Here is a 21102-nt window from a genome sequence, read left to right on the forward strand (position 1 = left end):
GATGGTCTGCAGCAAGTGTGGGTTCTCACCCACCACCACACCACGTCCCTCACTGGTGCCCAGTCGGGCCTGAGACCCCTCCTGGGTCTGCACCATCTCCACAACCCCAGCAGTATCAAGAGCATCATCCCCTGCAAAAACATGAAAGAAAAGAAATGGGAACAGGCATTAGCACCATGGCACACAATTAGGGCTGAGAAGCAACAGAAACAGTACTTCATTGACACATGTCCCACATGACTATAACCCTTCCATGCATGCACAGTCACTGCATATGAAGGGGAGGCAAATGGCACACATTGATGACACCAAGATGGAAGACCAACACATTTGCTGCATGCTGGCTAGCAGTGCCATCACACATTGGCCTGTGATTGGCATGTCCAATACACATACATGACACATGCCATCACACAGATGGCATGTACCATAGCCATGTCACACATGTGACAATAGGACTGAGAAATGCCTAGTGAAAGTGGTGGAATGCAGACAATCAGACTGAATGAACACAGAATAATACGCAACTATGTTGTGGCAAGATGACACTTCAAGGGCAACTGGCGTGAGGTTGGGCTGAATGTCTACTGTTGCCAGAAGGGATACTGCAGAATGTATTGGATGAAGCACATGGGTGACCCAAACCACTCAGGCACACACACCCTCACCTGGCACTCAATCAGAAGCCCTCACACACACACCATGCACATGGATGACATGCACATGCATGTGCACTCACCGGACAATGCCTCGTAATCTGGCAGGTCTCCCACGCCTTGGATCTGTTCCTCCGTGACGTAGGTCCCAGCAACATACTCATGTGGAGTGAGTTCTATGTCCTCTGCTGGAGACCCACCTCCAGTCACTAGAGTTGCAGCATGACTTGAGGCCAGCTTTTTCTTTGCCCTGCGCTTCAGGTCATTCCAGCGCTTGTAGCAATCATTAGCTGTGCGCCTCACGAATCCAAGGGCACTTATGAAGTCCGCGTTGGTCTGCCAGTGTGCCTGACGTTGTGCAGGTGTGGTCTTGCATCCTGCAGTAATCACCATTTCGCTGTCATGTGCGGACACATACTCAACAAGTGCATCAAGTTCAGCCTGATTGAAGCTGGGCTTCCTTGGTGGGCCGGTCTGTCTAGCCGTGTCTGGGGCATCAGCCTGTACTGGACGAGCACTCTTCCTCTTCCGCTTGGAAGGTGGTGGGGATCCTGAGTGTCCTACGCCGCTCTGGACACTAGGGGCAGGAGCCCCGGTGTACTGTGGACTAGGAGTGTGGGAATGAACACTCACCATGGGACTTGGTGCAGAAATTAGCTGAAGTGTGATGTAGTCAGGGGGAACGTCAGCAGGATGGACTGGGACCGACAGTGTCCTGGCTGGGAGACTCAGAGCTGGGTTGGATGGAGCCGCAGCTGCCCCTGCAGCCTCCCCACCCTGCCTACACGGGGCAGCAGATGACATAGCTGCCCCTGATCCACGTGGCCTGGTGACACCAACGTGCACCGCCACACGTGTCCTAGACCTGCTGACCTGGAAGTCAGCCATGGAGTCACCCTGTGCCAGTTCTGGTGCCACAATGGGCTGGTCCACAATGGTCCACAATGGTTTTCACGGGCACCCCTGAAATACACGTGCCCTGATGGAATTGCGTGTGACACTTCCTGCGCACTCCTGAAATACACGTACCCTGCTGAATTTGCGTGTGATACTTCCCACGCACCCCTGGAATACACGTACCCAGGACAAACGCGTGTGGAACTTCCCGCGAATCCCTGAAATACACGTTCCCCGCTTGGCATTTGCTGTTTGGCAGCCCTGTGAACTGGTCCAGGGTTAGCGCAGACATTTGCGATGAATTGGGGATTTTGATGGCTTTTCCTTGCGCGAGGGTTTTCTTGGGGGCGTAACTGGCGCTGGTGCAGGGTCGCTGCGCCACTCTGCGCCACGGCTGGTTTTGGAGGCTAAAATCCATGAATACGCTGTGCGATGAAATGGATTTTATCACACACGGCTGGCTCAGTGTATCGCACGGGGACACTGTGCGCCAGACGTGTGCGCCACTTTTGTGCGAAATTCTATGAATTACCCTGTATATGTTCAGGACAAAGAATTACGTACCAAGATTATAGCAAATTACCATGAGTCATTGGTAGAAGGACAACCAGGGATCGCCAAGACCAGGGCCAAGATCCATAAGAACTATTGGTGACCCTCTTGGAGGAAGAATGTCGCCCAGTTCGTTACCACCTGCATTGTCTGTGCACAAAATAAATCCCAAAAACAAAACCCTGCAGGGTTATTGAGACCACTGGAAGTGCCACCAACACCGTGGCATACATTATCCATGGACTTCATCACCGATTTGACACCCTGTGAAGGGTTTAATACAATCCTGGTCGTAGTAGACCTGTTCTCTAAAATGGCACACTTTATCCCACTGAAGGGACTTCCCACCGCAGCTACCTTGGCCACAGTATTTTTGGAACAGATTGTTCGACTACATGGTTTCCCATCCATATTAGTTTCTGACAGGGGATCCCAGATCCCAGTTTGTTTCAGCCTTTTGGAGAAGGTGTTGTAAACTAGCTCAAATTGACCTTCGGCTTTCTACGAGTCACCATCCTCAAACCGATGGTCAAACGGAGAGAACAAACCAGGCGCTCGAACAATATCTAAGATGCATGTTACAACAAACAGGGGACTCCTGGAAAAACATTCTCTGGTTAAGTGAGTTCGTCTACAACAACTCAATTCATACCAGCACTGGGCAGACTGTTTTACACAATTAACGGTCGGCATGCAAGAACATCTTCCTGTGACCCCTTGGACGAGTTGGAAATGCCGGCGGTTACTTCTTTGCATAAAAGAATTACTCAATCTCTAAAAGAAGCCAGTGAAAATTTAAGGCGAGCCAAGGAGCAGCAAAAGAAATTTGCAGATCGGCACAGGAAGGAGGCGCTACACTATCATGTCGGGGATAAAGTATGGTTGGCGTCCAAAAACATTCCTTTAAAAGGACCTTGTGCCTTTCGGCCACGATATTTGGAGCCATATTCTATTAAGGCTGTCATCAAGCCTGCGGCCATGAAATTGGATTTACCACCCAATATGCGAATCCACCCCGTATTTCATGTCTCCCTTCTAAATCCAGTGGAACAAGACACTCAAATTCAAACACCGCCGGAACCAGACATCATCGCTGGTGAACTTGAATATGAAGTAAAGGGCATCCTAGACTCCAAGAAAATAAGTTCAAAACTGTACTATCTCATTGATTGGGATACTTGGGAACCCGCTGAATTTGTCCATGCCCCTCGACTCATCAGACAATTCCACCGGAACAACCCCATCAAACCGTGACCGGAGAGAAAACCCCCCGTGAGAGGGGCCTTGAGGGTGAGTGCTGTCATGGCCACTGGGCAGGAGCCCATTACTTCACTTCATGCAGGGTCCCAATGGACCCAGTCTTGGCGCCTATGGCACCAAGCTCATTTCAAAGTGTGCATGGCACACAGAACAACAAAGGCACGTGCAACAAGGCCGGGTGGGGCCCTGTTATCACAGGGAAGGCACGTGTAGGAGACAGAAGGAGGAGCTAGATGGGGCCACAAGGCAGGGCCTAAGGGGAGTGGCTGGGGCCAGGCTATATAAGCCGGCCCCATCCATATACTGGCGCTTCGTGTTAGTTTGCTGAGGGCAGCGTAATGTTTACCGCCGTTCAGAGGACTCTTACCTGATTCAGCACGTGCGCCTTCAGTCTCCGGAACCCTCCACCACCTACCTGGTTCAACAGGTGCATCTCCAGTCTCTGGATACCTCGACCATCTTACCTGAATTCAGCCACACCATCGCTGGGAAGTCTGCCATCTGCTTTCTGCTGTGCAGTCGCTGCCCACGCCTTACCTGAAGTCACGCCATCACCAGAGGCATCGCCATCCACTTCTCATTCCGCAGTCGCTGCGCACGCCTTACCTGAGGCCACACCATCGCTGGAGGTGCTGCCCTCATCTCCTGACTCCGCCGCAGCCGCATTCACCTTACCTACCTTATGAAATCCTCCGCAGGTACCGCCCAGCATCCTTACCTGCTCCGAACGTCACCAACACAGGGACTTCATCGGGCGCAGCCTCCATGCGGATCTTCATCTCCGGCAACCTGAAGGAGTCGGACACCGCCCGCCAGCCATCGCCGCTCTGCCGCACCTGCAAGAGAATAAGAGAAACAAGATGAGTGGTCACACAGACTTTAACTCGCTAAAGCAGCACTACTCACAAACTTGGTGCAGTTCCAAAAAACTACTTACTTACCAGTAGCAGGATCATCCGGAGCAGCCTCCCCTCTCCATCACGTGCTCCTGAGTCATCTTCATCATCAACCGGGGAGAGAGAACAATATACCATTACGAACTATCTAACTTGAGACAGTATACAAGAATACAGACAACAACCATTATTATAAAAACTTACCGTCAAGACGGAATGGTCGCAGCCGGTCTGGACCTCCACAATTTGGACCAGTGGCGCAACTAGGTCCATCCGCAGCGCCCCTGCTGAAGAAAGCAGGACGGAGAGCTCATCCTTACATACAAACAGGTGAGCCTGCATGGGTAAACTTCTACGCACTGCATTTTGGCACAAAAGGGCAGAGGGGAACTGTGACTCCACCACGCTATGCTTACTGCCTCTCATCATATCACAGGAACAAGCCCAGCCGTTAGGATCCCCGGCAAGACAGCAGTTGGGGGAGAGAAGCGACCAGAGGGAGCCAGATCCAGGGAGGGCTCCAACAGTGCCCCAACGTCCATGCAGAGACCAGGTGAGCGTAACATAATGTTTCTGAGGGTAACTCAAATGTTATGGATGAGTTAATTGAGGCAGAAGAGTCTCACAATGTAGGCCCTGTTTTACCTCTACCTGCTCATAGGCCTCAACCTTTGACCACAGGGACCCCACCAGGGCTATCACTAAATCCTGAATGTGTCTCTTTGGAAAGATTGAGACTTGAGTTAGACTTTAAAAGAATCCAGGCCCAAACTGAAAGCAAACATCAAGAATTTAAACTAAGAGAAATGGAGTTGAATCATTCCCTTGAAATTAGGAAATTGTCTCTTGAAACTGGTTCTCTCCAAGAGTCTTCTAGGTCTTCCAGTACTAAGAGGCCTTGCATGCCCAAAGATGCAGTAAGCATGTATGAGGTTAAGCTTAATATTTTGGATTGGTTTGCTGCTTTTGAATATAACCATGGGATTCAAGACATTACAGGGAATCAGCTGATTCCTTGGCTTTTTTCTAGGCTACCCCCTGTTGCAAATGATATGGTAATGGAGTTGGGGGATATAGACGGAAAGGAGTATGAAAGTGTGAAACTAGCTTTGATAGCTAGGTTTGGGAAGACCCCTTCCCAGTATCTTAAGAGGTTTAGCACCCTCAAAAAGCATGATGGTACCCCTTGGGCTACCTGGGTGACTGAATGTTTGAAAAACTTAGATGGATGGGTTAAGGGTTACAGAGTTAACACTTATGAAGGTATGAGAAATCTGGTTCCGTTGGAATCTATTTATGATGCCTGCTCTCCTGAGCTGAGACAGCAAGTGGCTGACTCTAAGGAAATTGATCCAAAGAAGTTAGCAAGGGATGCTGACTTGTGGGCTGCCAACGGGCCTACTCACAAGGATTCTGGGGCAACTCAGAAGAAGGATGAGGGGAAGCAGCTCAAGAAAGATACCAAAGAGAATTCCAATACCTCCACTCCAAAAGAGGGCCCCAAACATAACGAGGGTAAGCCACAAGGGAAACCAAATCAGGCTAGTGTACCTCCTGGTGCCAAACCAGAAGGAGGTCAGAACAAACTCACATTTATAAAGACATTTGGAAAATGTTATGCTTGTGGGTCAACTGTGTCATGACCCTTGCCCCTGGCCCTCACTGGCAAGTCAGCCTTCCAGTTAGGGCCAGGTCAAAGGCCTTAAAACCTCATCCAAGACTCTCTTGGAGTCAGTGCAGGCACCTTTGGCGCCAGGCTCATAACCATCATGAAGACCAACATTAGAATGGGACTATTTACTTGGGTCTACTTAACCTGGGGGGTTCAGTCAACATGGAGGCACACACATAGCTCAGTTACAAGGAACTGATATGATATGATATGATATGTTATGATATGATATGGCATTTGTAACGCGCCTATACACAAGTGTTTCAAGGCGCGACGAGGCAGGGAGGGGGAACAAGGGGAGACAGACAATGATCCTACTAGGCCAGGTGTCATTCAGATCGCGCAAGTGCATGGGTAGGGGGGGCGGGAAAAGTGCAAGGGGGAAAGGGAGAGGGGAAAGTGCAGTACAGGGTTAGTAATGAACAAGATAAATAATAAGGGCCAGCTGGTGGCAAGTGCAAGATAAGTGCAGACAAGTGCTGGGAAGGAGGGCTGTAGGGATACAGAGACAGTCCCGAAGTGCAGGGGTTGCCAGGAAGGCAGTGCAGGGGAGAGTGGCTGGGCCAAGGACCGAGATTGGTGAGTGGCCCAGTTGCTGATTCAGTACAGTTTCAGTGATTTAGCAGGGGAGAGGGAGAGAGAAAGCAGAAACAAAGAGGAAGGTTTTGAGGTGCTTCCGGAACCGGAGATGGTTCTCCTCAAGTTTCAGGGAGGCAGGAAGGCTGTTCCAGAGGGAGGCCCCTGCTGCAGAGAGAGATCTCCCCCCAACTCGTTGCTTGGAGAAGCGGATGACCCTGAGGGAGTTGGAGGCGGAAGAGCGAAGTGCTCGAGAAGGAAGATATTTAGGAAGGGAGAGTTGAAGGTAATTTGGACCCAGGCCCCAGAAGGCCTTGTGGACAATGCAGAGGGTTTTGAACTTAATCCTCGCAGCCACAGGGAGCCAGTGAAGCAATTTCAGTCCTGGAGAGATACAGTCCCTGGGCTTGAGGCCAAGGACAAGTCTCACAGTCCTGTTCAGGATGAGTTGCAGAGGGCAGAGAGTAGAGGAGGCAGATTTAGATAGAGGCTGTGACAGTAGTCCAGCTTCAAGAGAACCAGGGCTCTGGAGACAGTGAGCTTCTGGGGGAAGGAGAGGAAAGGAAGGATGCCTCTGAGGAGGTGCAGCTGGTAGTGTGACTTCTTAGAAACGTCAGAAATGTGAGGAGAGAAGGAGAGTGTGGAGTCGAAGATGACCCCGACGTTTTTTGCCTTGCAGGTAGGAGCAGGAAGAGGGCCAAGAGAGGCCGGCCAGAGAGCTGCAGGGAAGGAGGGAGTGGGTGTGCCGATGAGTAGAATCTCGGTCTTACTAGCATTAAGGCAGAGGTTGTTGGCGGCACACCATTCCTGGATAGCAGAAAGACAGTCAGAGATGAGAGAAGGAGAAGAGGAGGCCGAGGGTAGCCTGAAAATGAGCTGGGTATCATCCGCATAGCACTGAAAGTTGGGGCAGAGAGCAGCGATGCGGTGGGCGAGAAGTGCCAGATACTGGTTGAACAGCCAGGGAGAGAGGTTAGAACCCTGGGGGACACCACAGGTAGAGAAAAAGATGTCAGACAGGAAAGACCCCAGTTGGACCTGGGAGGGTCGATTTGAGAGGAAAGAGGTCAGCTAAGCCAGAGCCTGACCAGTGATACCCAGGTTATCACGGAGACGGTTAAGCAGGATGGTATGGTTGACAGTATCAAAGGCAGAAGAGAGATCAAGCAAAATGAGAACACATGGAATGTTAGAGTCAAGGTTCGAGAGCAGGTCCTCACGGATGTTCAGGAGCGCAGTTTCCGTGCTTCTGGCAGCTCTGAAGCCAGACTGATGGTCATGAAGGCTACTGACAGATTCAGCATGGAGATTAAGCTGGGAGATGGCAAGTTTCTCCAGGAGCTTGCCCAGGAAAGGAGTGATAGAGATAGGGCGATAGTTAGCAGGGCAAGACGGGTCGGAAGAGGGTTTCTTAAGAAGGGGGTGCACAAGGGAGTGCTTGAGAGGTGATGGGAAGACTCCAGAGGTGAAGGAGTGATTGCAGAAGTCACCAAGGGCAGGAGCCAAGGAGTCAATGTGGTCCTTAATAGTTTTGGAGGAGCAGGGGTGGACCTGTGTTGACGAGACTTTCATAGATCGGACTTGTCTCGAAACCTCATCAGCACAAAAAAGGGGAAAGGCAGAGAAGGAGAGATGAGGGTTGGCTGCAGAAGGGCCAGAGGATGGGCAGGGAATAGAGGGGGGAGGTGATGGGAGGCGAGTGAGGACAAGATGTCCTGAGTTTTTGAAATGAAGTGAGAGGTCAGTGCCGTACAGAGGGCCTGGCAGGGGACAGGAGAGGTAGAGACTGCAGCAGGGTTGGCCAGCTCCTTGCAGATTTTAAAGAGTTCAGCCGAATTGTTAGATGCCGCAGTGATGCGGGCTTGGATAAGGGCTCTCTTCTTGGTGAGAACGGAGAGCCGGTATTGCCTTTGGAGCAGGCAACAGGCCAGTTTGTCAGAGGATGAACATGAAGCACGCCATTTCCTCTCTGCCACCCTGCAAAAGCGTTTAAGGGTGACGAGATCCGAGTCATACCAGGAGTTACATTTGGCTTTGGGCTTCAGGCGGATTCTCATAGCAGGGGCAAGGATATCAAGAGTATCAGATATAGCAGAGTAGAGAGTGGAGAGGGCTGTGTCGGGGTGGGAGTCAGCTGAGGGGGGAAGAGGGGGCGAGAAGGTGGCAGCGAAAGCCTCAACTGACACACGCTTCATAGGTCGGGTGACCGAGAAGGAAGATGGCAGTGATGAGGATGGCTTTGCCTGAGGGGTAGGGAGGGTGAGGTGAGAGGAGAGGAGAAAATGATCACTCCAGGAGAGAGGAGTGGAGAGAGGGACAGAGAGGGGAAGGTCAGAAGAGATCAAGGCATCAAGAGTGTCCCCAGCAGAATGGGTTGGCCCAGACGGGAGAATAGAGAGTGAGAGAGAGTCACAGAGGTCACGAAAGAGTCCAGAAGGGGGACAGGAGGCATCCAGGTGGATGTTGAAGTCTCCAAGAAAGAAGAGTTGAGTGGTTGAGGACAGGAGCGAGGAGGAGAGGCCCGCCCACTCGGAGAGGAAGGAGGAAATTTGACCAGGTGGCCGATAGATAGTAGCCACAGTAAGGGAATGGCTAGGAGAGAGAGAGAGTCGGCAGACAAGACATTCAAAAGAGGAGTAGGTCTGCGTGGGAATAGCAGTGGCAGGAATCCACTCAGGGAAGATAAGGGCCACCCCCCCAGTACGGTTGGGCCTGGGCACGGAGAGGATCTTGTAGCCGTCAGGTAGGAGTGTGTCAAAGCTGGTGACAGAGCTGGCCGTGAAGCATGTCTCAGTGAGACCGAGTACGTCAAGGTTCAATTCCTCAAGAAGGCGGCAGATATCAGAGGAATGTTTGACAGCAGAGCGAGATTTAAGAGTGGCAATGTGGAGAAGGTTGCCATCTTTGAAGGACTTCCGGGGAGGGGTACAGATCAGAGGTACCCCCTGCAGAGGAGAAGAAGGAGCACGGGAGGGGGCAGGGAGGGAGGGTAGAGGCAAGGTAGCCGAGGACAGAGGAGGGGGGACAGCAGGTGAGGAAAGGAAGTTGATGAGGCGCGGGAAGCGTCTATCAAAGAGGTGAAGATTGGCCTGAGGACCTTGGACCAAGACGGTCCCATTAGTGTAGACATTAATGATGGCCTTAGAGGAGTGGAAGGAGGCCAAGAGGACGTCCCAGTGGGTGCCACCATTAATGGGAGAAGAGGAGAAAGGAGAGAGCACAGAGACCATATGAAGGGTCCATAGGTCAGGTGAAGGCACGAGAAAGAGGATGTCAGTGAGAGTTTCCTTAGAGGAGGCACTGGCGTAGGTGTCAGCGATAGGGAGGCCTGGGTTGGAGACCAGGATGTCCTTTTTAAACTTTTTCCTACCAGATTTAGTGAGGAGAGCAGGATAGTCAATGGAGAAGCAGTTAGAAAAGATAGGTGAGATAGAGAGCACCATGGGATAGGAGGGAGTGGGGGGTGGGGCGGGTAGGACAAGCAAGAGCGGGCAGAAAGAGAGCAGCAGGCCCTAGTTTACCACAAATTCAGAGCACAGTGAACACAGAAATGCATATCAGGTACCCAGTGGAGAAGCCACCTAAGTTTGAAAATCGGAGGCCCGCAAGGGCCAGGCAGGGCTTCCTTGGCCTGCAATTCCCTCAGGGCTACCGGGGCTATGCGGTCTAGTTTTTGGGTGTGGTAGGCCTGGGACTACTTTACCTGGCCTACTTTGGGTGTGGCAGGCCTGGGACTATTTTACCTGGACTACTTTACCTGAGACTATTTAAACCACACCCAAACAGCAGAATATACTTTGCGTTATTCTGCTGTGGGCAGCGTAACGCTCACCGTGTCCAGTTCTTTGATGCCAGCTTACCTGAAACCAAGGACCTGCAGAGAGAAAAAGAACACTACAAAACTTACCTGGAAGAGTATCCTGTCTTCAATCCATTGCTGACTTCAGTTCCACTCACCTGAAGGTACGAACTCCATCATCCGGCACCGCATGCATCCTGCAATACCATAACCTGGAAAGAGGAGAAAGAAAGACAGCATTAGTAAGCGTTTACTCACGTTTCTTCCGAATTAAGGAAGCCACACAATTCTTACCTGGGTAGTCATCTCCTGGTCAGTATCATTGCTGGAACATTACGGTACTCGGCGAGGAACATCGCAACCTGCAAGGAGAGAAAAGAGACAGGTTAGCAATATAAAAGGCGAAATAGCGCCACACATCGCGCATTACTCACCGGACAGCATCGCGCACACCGCGCTTTCACCTACCGGCCCATGCTCATCTTCAAACTGCATGACAACTCCAAAACACCTTTCCATACCTAAAAGGAAAGAAGCAAGACATTATTATTCGAACTAAGAGGAACATAAGAACTGCAAATACAGGCTTTAAAGCAGCAAACCTACGGAGTCGCAGCAGGCCTGGATTCCCACAGGGGGGCTTGCACCAATGAAGTAACTTGGTCGCTGCTCGCCCCCCACATCTACGCGCCCCTGCCATGAGGAGCAGGACGGAGAATCCACCTTCTACAATATTAAGACCCATCTTTAACCAGAGGCCTTACCAAGGGACCGGGAGAGGGTTTGAGAGTGCAAATCATCCAACCGGGGCTGGGTGGCGTCCCCGTGGATACCAGGTGAGCATAACAGAACACAAAGCATCAATAATATTATCCACCTGGGCGTCATGGAGACTTCAGAGACTGACCAGTTAGTTCAGTTGTTGGGACAATTACGTGCTGAAGTACATTCAGCCAGGCAAGAAACCAATGCTCTTAGGAGGGATTTGTTACTAAAGATCGTACAGACGAAATAAGTAGACAATTGCTCCAATCAGGACAGACCCCATTGCCTGGTAACATTCCGCCAGCACCTGTACCAACTTCTACCAATCCAGTACAAATAACCCTTCCTGTGGCAGTTCCTTTAGCTCCACCTGAACGATTTACAGGGGACCCCAAGAAGTACGCAAGGTTCATGAACCAGTGTCGTCTTCATTTCCTTTGCAGACCTGGGGCTTTTCCTAACGACCAAGCGCGGGTTGCTTTTGTTTTGTCATATCTGAGTGGCAGTGCTACGGATTGGTCGGTACCATTGGTAAGTCAGGATGACCCGTTGTTACATGACTTTGGGGGTTTCCAGATGGAAATGGAAAAACTCTTTGCTCATCATACCCAAGGCCAAGCATTAGATAACAAACTTTTGTCACTCCGTCAAGGAAGTCAAGACTTGTTTACATATCTAGCAACATTTAACAGACCAGTCGTTGAAGCTGGGTGGCCTGAGGAAAAAAGGATCACACTATTTCATCGGGGTCTACGAGGGGAACTAAAGGATGTCCTTGCTCAAGTGGTTAACCCACCTAAAGACTGTGCAGGTTTCATCAACCTTGTGGTGCAATTAGATCACAGATTACAAGACCGAAAAGCGGACCGGATGAGGTTAGACACTCGAGCTTTGTATGTCCGGTCAAAAGATAATGTTCCACGTACATTGAGAAACACGGTAGAACCCATGCAAATCGGAGGTGTAGGGTCCCCTTTCACTAAAACTGAAAGAGACAAGAGAAGGCAACAGCAATTATGCTTATATTGCGGAAAATCATGCCACTTCCTCAAAGAATGTCCAGTGAAACCACCAAGGAGAACTGTTGGAGCCACAGAGAAGGAAGATAATAACAAGGAGTCGGAAAACTACCAAGCCCGGCAAGCGTAGAGGTCTGCTTGTCGAGCGAGAAGGATGAGCCACAGACCTCACACTTTGCATTAGCAGTAATTTTGATCAATCACCAACAACCGTCTCGGATGCATGCTGTCGAAGCATACATAGACAGCGGAGCAGTTGGGAATTATATAGACCAAGATCTGGCAGCAGAGATGGGGCTTCCCTTATGCTCTAAGTCGACTACTGAAAAAGTTACTTCTGTTGATGGGATAGAAATAGCTTCTGGACCAGTAACCCAATGTACAGCAGCACTAACCCTACTTTGCCAGGATGGACACCGAGAATCTATTGCATCTGATCTCATCAAGGCTCCTCAGTTTCAACTAATCTTAGGGATGCCATGGTTGGTAGCTCACAACCCTCTAATAGATTGGCGTGCCAAGAAGTTGGCCTTTTCCGATGATTGTGCTTGCAGCTGTTATTACCAAGAAAAGGGGAAAACAGACTTATGCACATCTGCTACTCCCAGTACGGCGGCAATTGTACTAGTTGTGACTAGTACTCTACCAAATGAATACCAAGATTTTCAAGACGTGTTCCAGAAAGAACAAGCAAATACTCTACCACCGCACAGGCCCTACGATTGTCAGATCGACCTCATACCTGGTGCGCAAATTCCTTGTGGCCAAATCTATGCACTTACTGAACCAGAAAACCTCCATTTGAAATCTTATCTTGATCAGTACCTGGCAAATGGATTTATCCGCCCGTCTAAATCACCGGCAGCCAGTCCCTTATTCTTTGTACCTAAGAAGGAAGGAGATTTGAGGACTTGCATTGACTATCGCGCATTAAACCAGATCACAGTAAAAAAGCGTTATCCACAGCCCCTTAGTCCCGAATTATTGGATCAAGTCAAAGACGCCCAAATCTATACCAAACTGGCCCCTAGGGGGGCGTACCATCTTGTTTGAGTGAAGAAAGGAGATAAATGGAAAACCGCCTTTCGTACCAAATACGGCTTGTATGAATACCAGGTAATGCCTTTTGGACTTTGCAACGCTCCCGCTGCATTCCAGTATTTTATGAATGATGTTTTGCGGGAGTTCATCGACGTTTGTGCCCTGGTTTACATTGATGACATCTTAGTGTATTCTGCTACAAAAGAAGACCATGTCAGGCATGTCTGCTCCATCCTAACTAAACTCTGCCAACATATACTGTATGTTAAACTCGAAAAATGCTCTTTTCATGTCACTGAAGTGGAGTTCCTCGGTTTTATCCTCACACCAGAAGGTATCAGAATGAATAGGCACAAGGTAGATGCCATTCTTAACTGGCCGTCACCAACTTCATTTAAAGGAATCCAGAGTATGCTGGGCTTTGCAAACTTTTACCGCCGATTCATCCCAGATTTTTCCCAAACAGTGTATCCAATTACATCACTATTGAGAAAAAAATATTAAAAAAGTTCCATTGGAACAAAGAAGCAGAAAAGGCCTTTCAAGAACTTAAGAAAAAATTAACTTCTGCTCCAGTTCTACGGCATCCTCGCCCAGACCTTCCTTATATAGTTGGAACAGATGCCTCTAGCATGGCTATGGGAGTTGTTCTCTCGCAAAGGGACGCAGGAACTGGCCAGTTACACCATGTGGCCTTCTGGTCATGAAAATTCTCACCTCCCGAACTCAACTATGCTATCACAGACAAAGAACTCTTGGCTATGAAATCAGATTTCAAGGCATGGTGACACTATCTCCTTGGTGCTAGACATACTGTCACGGTCATAACTGATCATCGAAACCTGCAATACCTAAAAACAGCAAAGGCTCAATCATCCCGTCAACTGCGGCGGGCTCTTTTCTTCGCTGAATATGACTATGTGATCACCTACCGGCCAGGAGTCCGAAACAGAAAGGCTGACGCCTTGTCCCGAATGGGTGTTGATGAAAAGGTATACATAACTCCAGAACCAGTAGCCATCATTCCAGAAGACAAACTCCTGGGTCTTACAACAACATTGACACAGGGTGAACTCCAAAACAAGATCCAACTCTTAATGTTTCCCACATTCTCACAAGAGTGGTATACTCAAGGACTTTTAAAGACCAGTTACCATATTTTATGAACCTTCTATACTTGCCAAGTAAAGATTTACAAGAGCAGGTTATTTCGGGTTATCACGATTCCCTGATTGAAGGTCATCCTGGAATTGCCAAAACTCTAGCTAAAGTAAAATGAAACTATTGGTGGCCCACATGGCGTAAAGACATCATACAATGTATCCAATCTTGCGGCGTGTGTGCACAAAACAAGTCCCAAAAGCAGAAACCAGCTGGTCTTCTCTAACCATTGGAAATTCCTCCCGCACCATGGCACACACTGTCTCTTGATTTCATTACAGATCTACCTCCCAGTCAAGGATTCAACACCATCTTAGTAGTTATAGACTTGTTCTCTAAAATGGCACACTTTATTCCTTTTAAGGGTCTTCCAAATGCATCCAATTTAGCAAAAGTATTCCTAGAGGAAATCTTACGGCTATATGATTTTCCATCGGTCTTGATCTCCGATAGAGGTAGTCAGTTTGTATCCAACCTCTGGAGGAAATGCTGTTCAATGGCCCAAATTGGCATTCGACTATCCACAAGTCACCATCCTCAAACAGATGGCCAAACAGAAAGAACAAACCAAACCCTCAAGCAATACTTACGTTGCATGTTACATCAAGTGGAAGGAAATTGGAAGGACTTGAATATGCCTATAATAATTCATTACACACCAGCACTGCACAAACCCCTTTCTACACTATATATGGTAGACATCCACGTACTTCAGAATTGGATCTCCCAACCCCTTTGGAAATGCCAGCAGTTAAAACCCTACATACAACTATTTCCGAGGCCTTCAAAGAAGCAGCAGAACATTTACTCCAAGACCAGACAGAAGAAATTTGCTGACCAACATCGTAGTAAAGCCCCGACTATCAAATTGGAGACAAGGTCTGGTTAGCATCAAAATATGTGCACATAAAAGGGACTTGGACCTTTCGTCTCCGATATCTGGGACCTTATTCTATTGAATCCATAATAAATCCAGTGGCAGTTAAATTAGCCCTACCACCCACCATGCAGATTCATCCTGTGTTTCACGTATCACTCCTGAAACCGGTACAACCCGGTACTCGGGTTACAACACCACTAAAACCAGTATTAGTTGACGGAGAACCAGAGTTTGAAGTAAAGGATATCCTAGACTCAAAATACACCAGATCCAAACTATACTACTTAGTTGATTGGTAGGGATAAGGCCCTCAAGACAGATCATGGGAACCTAGTGAATACATCCATGCACCTTGCTTAATTAAAAAGTTCCATCAGAATTACCCAGCCAAACCAGGACCAGGCAGAAGTGTCAACATGAGAGGGGCCTTGGGGGGGAGTGCTGTCATGACCCTTGCCCCTGGCCCTCACTGGCAAGTCAGCCTTCTAGTTAGGGCCAGGTCAAAGGCCTTAAAACCTCATCCAAGACTGTCTTGGAGTCAGTCCTGGCGCCTTTGGTGCCAGGCTCATAACCATCATGAAGACCAACATTAGAATGGGACTACCTGGACTACTTTACCTGAGACTATTTAAACCACACCCTAACAGCAGAACATGCTTTGCGTTATTCTGCTGTGGGCACCGTAACGCTCACTGTGTCCAGTTCTTTGATGCCAGTTTTCCTGAAACCAAGGACCTGCAGAGAGAGGAAGAACACTACGAAATTTACCTGGAACAGTATCCTGTCTTCAATCCATCGCTGACTTCAGTTCCACTCACCTGAAGGTACGAACTCCATCATCCGGCACCGTATGCATCCTGGAATACCATAACCTGGAAAGAGGAGAAAGAAAGACAGCATTAGTAAGCCTTTACTCACGTTTCCTTCCAAATAAAGAAAGCCACACAATTCTTACCTTGGTTGTCATCTCCTGGTCAGTATCATTGCTGGAACATTACGGCACTCGACAAGGAACATCACAACCTGCAAGGAGAGAAAAGACACAGGTTAGCAATATAAAAGGCCAAACAGCACCACGCATCGCGCATTACTCACCGGACAGGATCGCGCACACCACGCTTTCACCTACCGGCCCATGCTCATCTTCAAACTGCATGGCAACTCCAAAACACCTTTCCATACCTAAAAGGAAAGAAGCAAGACATTATTATTCGAACTAAGAGGAATATAACAACTGCATATAAAGACTGTAAAGCAGCAAACCTACGGAGTCGCAGCAGGCCTGGATTCCCAAGGGGGGGGCTTGCACCAGTGAAGTAACTTGGTCGCTGCTCGCCCCCCACATCTACGCGCCCCTGCCACGAGGAGCAGGACGGAGAATCCATCTTCTACAATATTAAGAGCCATCTTTAACCAGAGGCCTTACCAAGGGACCGGGAGAGGGTTCGAGAGTGCAAATCATCCAACCAGGGCTGGGTGACGTCCCCGTGGATACTAGGTGAGCGTAACAACTGACCATGTGAAAGGGGATCCGAGATGCAAGGGTAAACCTTCAGGGATCCACACTGTCTCCCTAGCCTTCTCCCCAGAGGATGAAGTACCAATGGCAAGTGGAAACATTCACTTACTGGCTGAGAACCCATGAAAATATCAGCCAGTGTTTCTTTAGTATCCATGGGTCTGTGGGAACAACAGAACTTAGATGTGTACAATTCCATTCCAGACAATACTAAAGAGTATTACAAAGACAGTGTTCTTGTGAATGGTCAGGAGACCCCTGGCATCAGAGACACTGGGGCCAGCATAACTATAGTTGATGAATCATTTTTCAAGGTAAGGGATGTTGCTAAGGCACCCAAATTCCTAACTAAGCTTGCTGGAGGCCCTGTCCAAATGCTCTCCCAGTTACCAGCTCTCATTCAGTGCAATGACATGACTGTCAAGATACCTGCAAGTGTGCAGAGTGAAGTACCTGGGAGAGTCCTGTTGGGGAATGACTTAAAAACTCTTGGAGTTGTATCAAGCACCCCCAGGCCTCCCAGCAAAAGGAAACAGGAGCAGACTAGGAAGGCCAGAGAGAGAGTACCTTAAAAGGCTCTCAGGAGGAGATTATAGAAGAAAATATAACTCCCAGTCCACAGGACTTACTGACTGCAATTTCAAAAAAGAAGGAGGAAAAGGGGAAACCTAAAACCTTGAGGAAGAAACCAGCTAGCACTCCTGTGCTACCAACAAGGACATACCCGATAGGACTGTCCAAAGTCACACCTGTGACTCCACCACCAGCTGAGGCTGAGTGTGTGAAACAACCTTGTGTGGTTGAATCAGCTGCTGAGAAATCAGAGCTGGATGAGGACCTTGCTCCTGTTGGAGATCGGGATCCTGCAGACCATCCTGAGCTGCAGTCTTTACTGGCATAAGGTGGACCCTATAGGGCAGACTTCAGCAAAGGTCAAAGAGAGTGTCCTACTCTTGAAGGTCTTCGCCAACAGGCAGCTTCCCAGCTGGATGGGCAAGAGCCAGGGAAGCATAGGTTGTACTGGGAAGATGGCCTCTTCTACAGTGAACCGACCAAGTCTATCCCAGGGGACTACAGAAGACTTGTAGTGCCTCTTGAAAGCAGACTCCAGTTCTGAAAGTTAGCCCATGAGATACCTTTGGCTGGTCACTTAAGTTTTAAGAAGACCAAGGAAAGGCTCTCTTTATATTTCTACTTGCTTAAGTTGGGGTCTGATGTAGAAAAGTTCTGTCGGAGCTGTCACACTTGCCAAATCTCTGGCGAGAGTGGAGCCAAGAATGTGGCACCCTTGGGGCCTCTCCCAGTGGTGGGAGTCCCTTTTGAGAGTATAGGAATCGACATTGTTGGTCCCTTAGACCCTCCAACATCTTCAGGAAACAGGTTTATCCTGGTTGTAGTAGACCATGCTACTAGGTATCCTGAAGCCATACCCATGTGAACTATTACAGCTCAGGTTGTGGCTAAGACCCTGCTTGGTATTTTTACCAGGGTAGGTTTTCCTAAGGAAGTTATCTCTGACAGGGGATCCAATTTTATGTCCCACTACATGCAGGCCATGAGGAAAAACTTTGGAGTAACTTACAAGTTCTCAACTGTCTACCAAACTCAGACAAATGGATTGGTAGAGAGGTTCAACCATACAATGAAGAGGATGATAGGTGCTTTATAGGAACCCCTTAGAAGAACGTGGGACCTTCTACTGCCATGCCTTCTATTTGCTTATGGAGAAGTCCCTCAGGAGGGAGTTGGATTTAGTCCCTTTGAGCTTCTATATGGCCATCCAGTTAGAGGCCCCTTGGCCCAGATTAAGGAGCGGTTGGAGACTGCTCCTTCCCCCAAGCCAGTGAGAGTCACTGACTATGTGACAGGTCTCCGGAAGAGAATGTCACACATGATGGCAGAAGCATCAGATAACCTGATACCAGGTCAGGCTCTGGTGAAACATTGGCATGACCAGAAGGCCAACATGGTTGAGTTTACTCAGACTGTGAATCTGATAAAATGAGGAGCCTGGTATTGTTATCGTTAGACTCATCATTAGTATCTGTTAGAATCACCATTACCCAATCATTACTCTTTGCAATGGAATCATTCCATTATTGCTATTCCATTATTGCATTCTGTTTAGTTATCAATAGTACATTGCTGAAGTAGACACTGTCCACATATTAGACTGTCACCTTTGTATGCATTTGCAATATGCTTTTAGAATGAGATTGCCTCCACTTGCACTTGCATATATTTGAAGTGATTTGCTGTTCATCTATGTTTGCATTCGATATAGCGCTTAGAGAGAAAATGCATTGCTTGCACCACACACACACTGACATATTTGAAATGCCATGAAAAGCCATTTAGTACAGCACACATGTATGCTGTGTACACATTTAGAGATATGATTGACACACATGTATGTATGTATGTATGATTGAATATGCACCTAGAATGAGTTTTGCATTTTGTTAGTGCTTGCATTGCGAGAGATTTGCGGTAAACACTAGGAAGCATTCAGTATGAGACACGAGGCCTGAGCCATTTTTTGATGGAGAAAGACAGAAGTTGCTCAGTGTGGAGAAATTGTCATGATCTCTGCTTCCAAAAGGTCAGGGTTTTCCCAACTCCCTTGGAAGCAGATCCATAACCCAGGTTCCGAGTGCCAACCAGTCCCAATTGGGACCTTTTGGACCCAGTCCTGGCGCCAGTGGCACCAGGCTCATAAATATGCCCAGTCCCAGCGCTGGAAGCGCCGGGCTCATAATGCTTGGGTGGACTTACCTGCAGCAGACCATGCTGCTTACTTGCCTGCCAGTTGAGCCTCTGATCCTCTTCTGTTTGGAACTACTTTTCCTGTTGGGTGGGGTTGGAGCCACTCCCTAGATTCAGAACACTGGAACTCTTCTGGAAGGCAGGAACTCTTTTTTTACCAGGAACTCTTTTCTTACTTAGGCGTGGCTGTGGAAGGAGACACCTAAGCACTACAGGAGGCTATTTAAACCACACCCGGTGGATGAATCTTGCTTTGCGTTATTCTGCACCCTCTGCAGCAGAACGCTCATCGTGTCTTCTGCATCCGGTCCTGGGCCTAAGGAAAAAGGCTTACCATCCTGAATCCAGTCTTCAGCAACACCTATAAAGACAAGAAAGAACAGGTTAGCATTCCGGCATCTGAAAGGCAAAGGCTTACCTGCTCTTCGTGCGCTCCGGAGGTCTTCAAACTGCATTCCGGCATCTGAAAGACAAAAGCTTACCAACTCTTTGCACGCTCCGGAGGCCGTCGGCGATGCATCCCGCATCTGAAAGACAAAACAAGGTGCGTTTAAAGACATTGGGGAACTTTAATACTCACGTGCCATTACTCCTTACCACATCTAACCCAGTGGGTATCCCGGCACCCTGCAGCCGCTCCGAGCTTGTACCTGCAAAATAAAAAGACAGTTAGAGCGCTTCGTGAAGCTGGCAACAAGCGCTTACTTACGTGCTTCCAGGCGCTTCTATTCATCACACGGGCTCCATCTTCAACTCACTTCAGCCCGTCATCCGCCATCGCCGGAACCCTGCAAAACAAGAGACATCATTATTAAAGACTTTAAAGACATTTCAGTTACTCGAAACTTACCGTTCGTGCAGTAAACGACGGACAGCAGTCCTCTGAAGTCAAGAGGCCTGCGCTACCTATCCAGTGAAGAAACTGGTTACAGCACCCTGCCCCGAGGCAGATGGAGAGCTCGGCATTCACTTACCTAAGGTGAGAGCGTTAACCTGTGGGGGTCTACAGGAGAGGAGAAGAGGAAAGAGATAGGGACACCCCAATAACCCCAGTTCATTAACCCCGTATTTTCTATCTGCAGACATCTTACTCTGCACGTCAGGCATACAGGGCACAGAGGTCCAGCCCAAAGAGCCAACCGGGTGCTGCTCATCACCTTTGAAGATACGGTAGTCGCCCAGTCAAGACCGGCGCCTCTGCGAGAATCAGGTGAGCGTTACAGAACGCAAAGCCTACCGCAAAACTCTCGCCCAGGCGCTATGGAAACCTCGGATACTGACCACCTAGCCCGGTTACTTGGGGAACTAAGGGCAGAAGTGCATGCAGTTCGTCAGGAAACGAACGCTCTAAGAAGGGAACTAATTATTTCCAAGGAGAGAACAGATGATCTTGCTAGACAATTGCTACAGTCACAAGCCGGACAGACCCCGCTACCCGCATCAGGGGCAAATCTTCCTTCAACATCCTCTATGAATCCAGTGCAGATCAACCTACCTGGGAATGTACCTCTGGCTCAGCCCGAACGATTTTCTGGTGACCCAAAGAGGTTTGCGGTATTTATCAATCAGTGCCGGTTGCACTTCTTATGCCGGCCAGCAGCCTTTCCAACTGATCAAGCTAAAGTAGCTTTTGTACTTTCGTA

The sequence above is a fragment of the Ambystoma mexicanum genome, chromosome 3q (genome assembly GCF_040938575.1).
Source record: "Ambystoma mexicanum isolate Mex_15411 chromosome 3q, UKY_AmexF1_1, whole genome shotgun sequence".
Lineage (NCBI taxonomy): Eukaryota > Metazoa > Chordata > Amphibia > Caudata > Ambystomatidae > Ambystoma > Ambystoma mexicanum.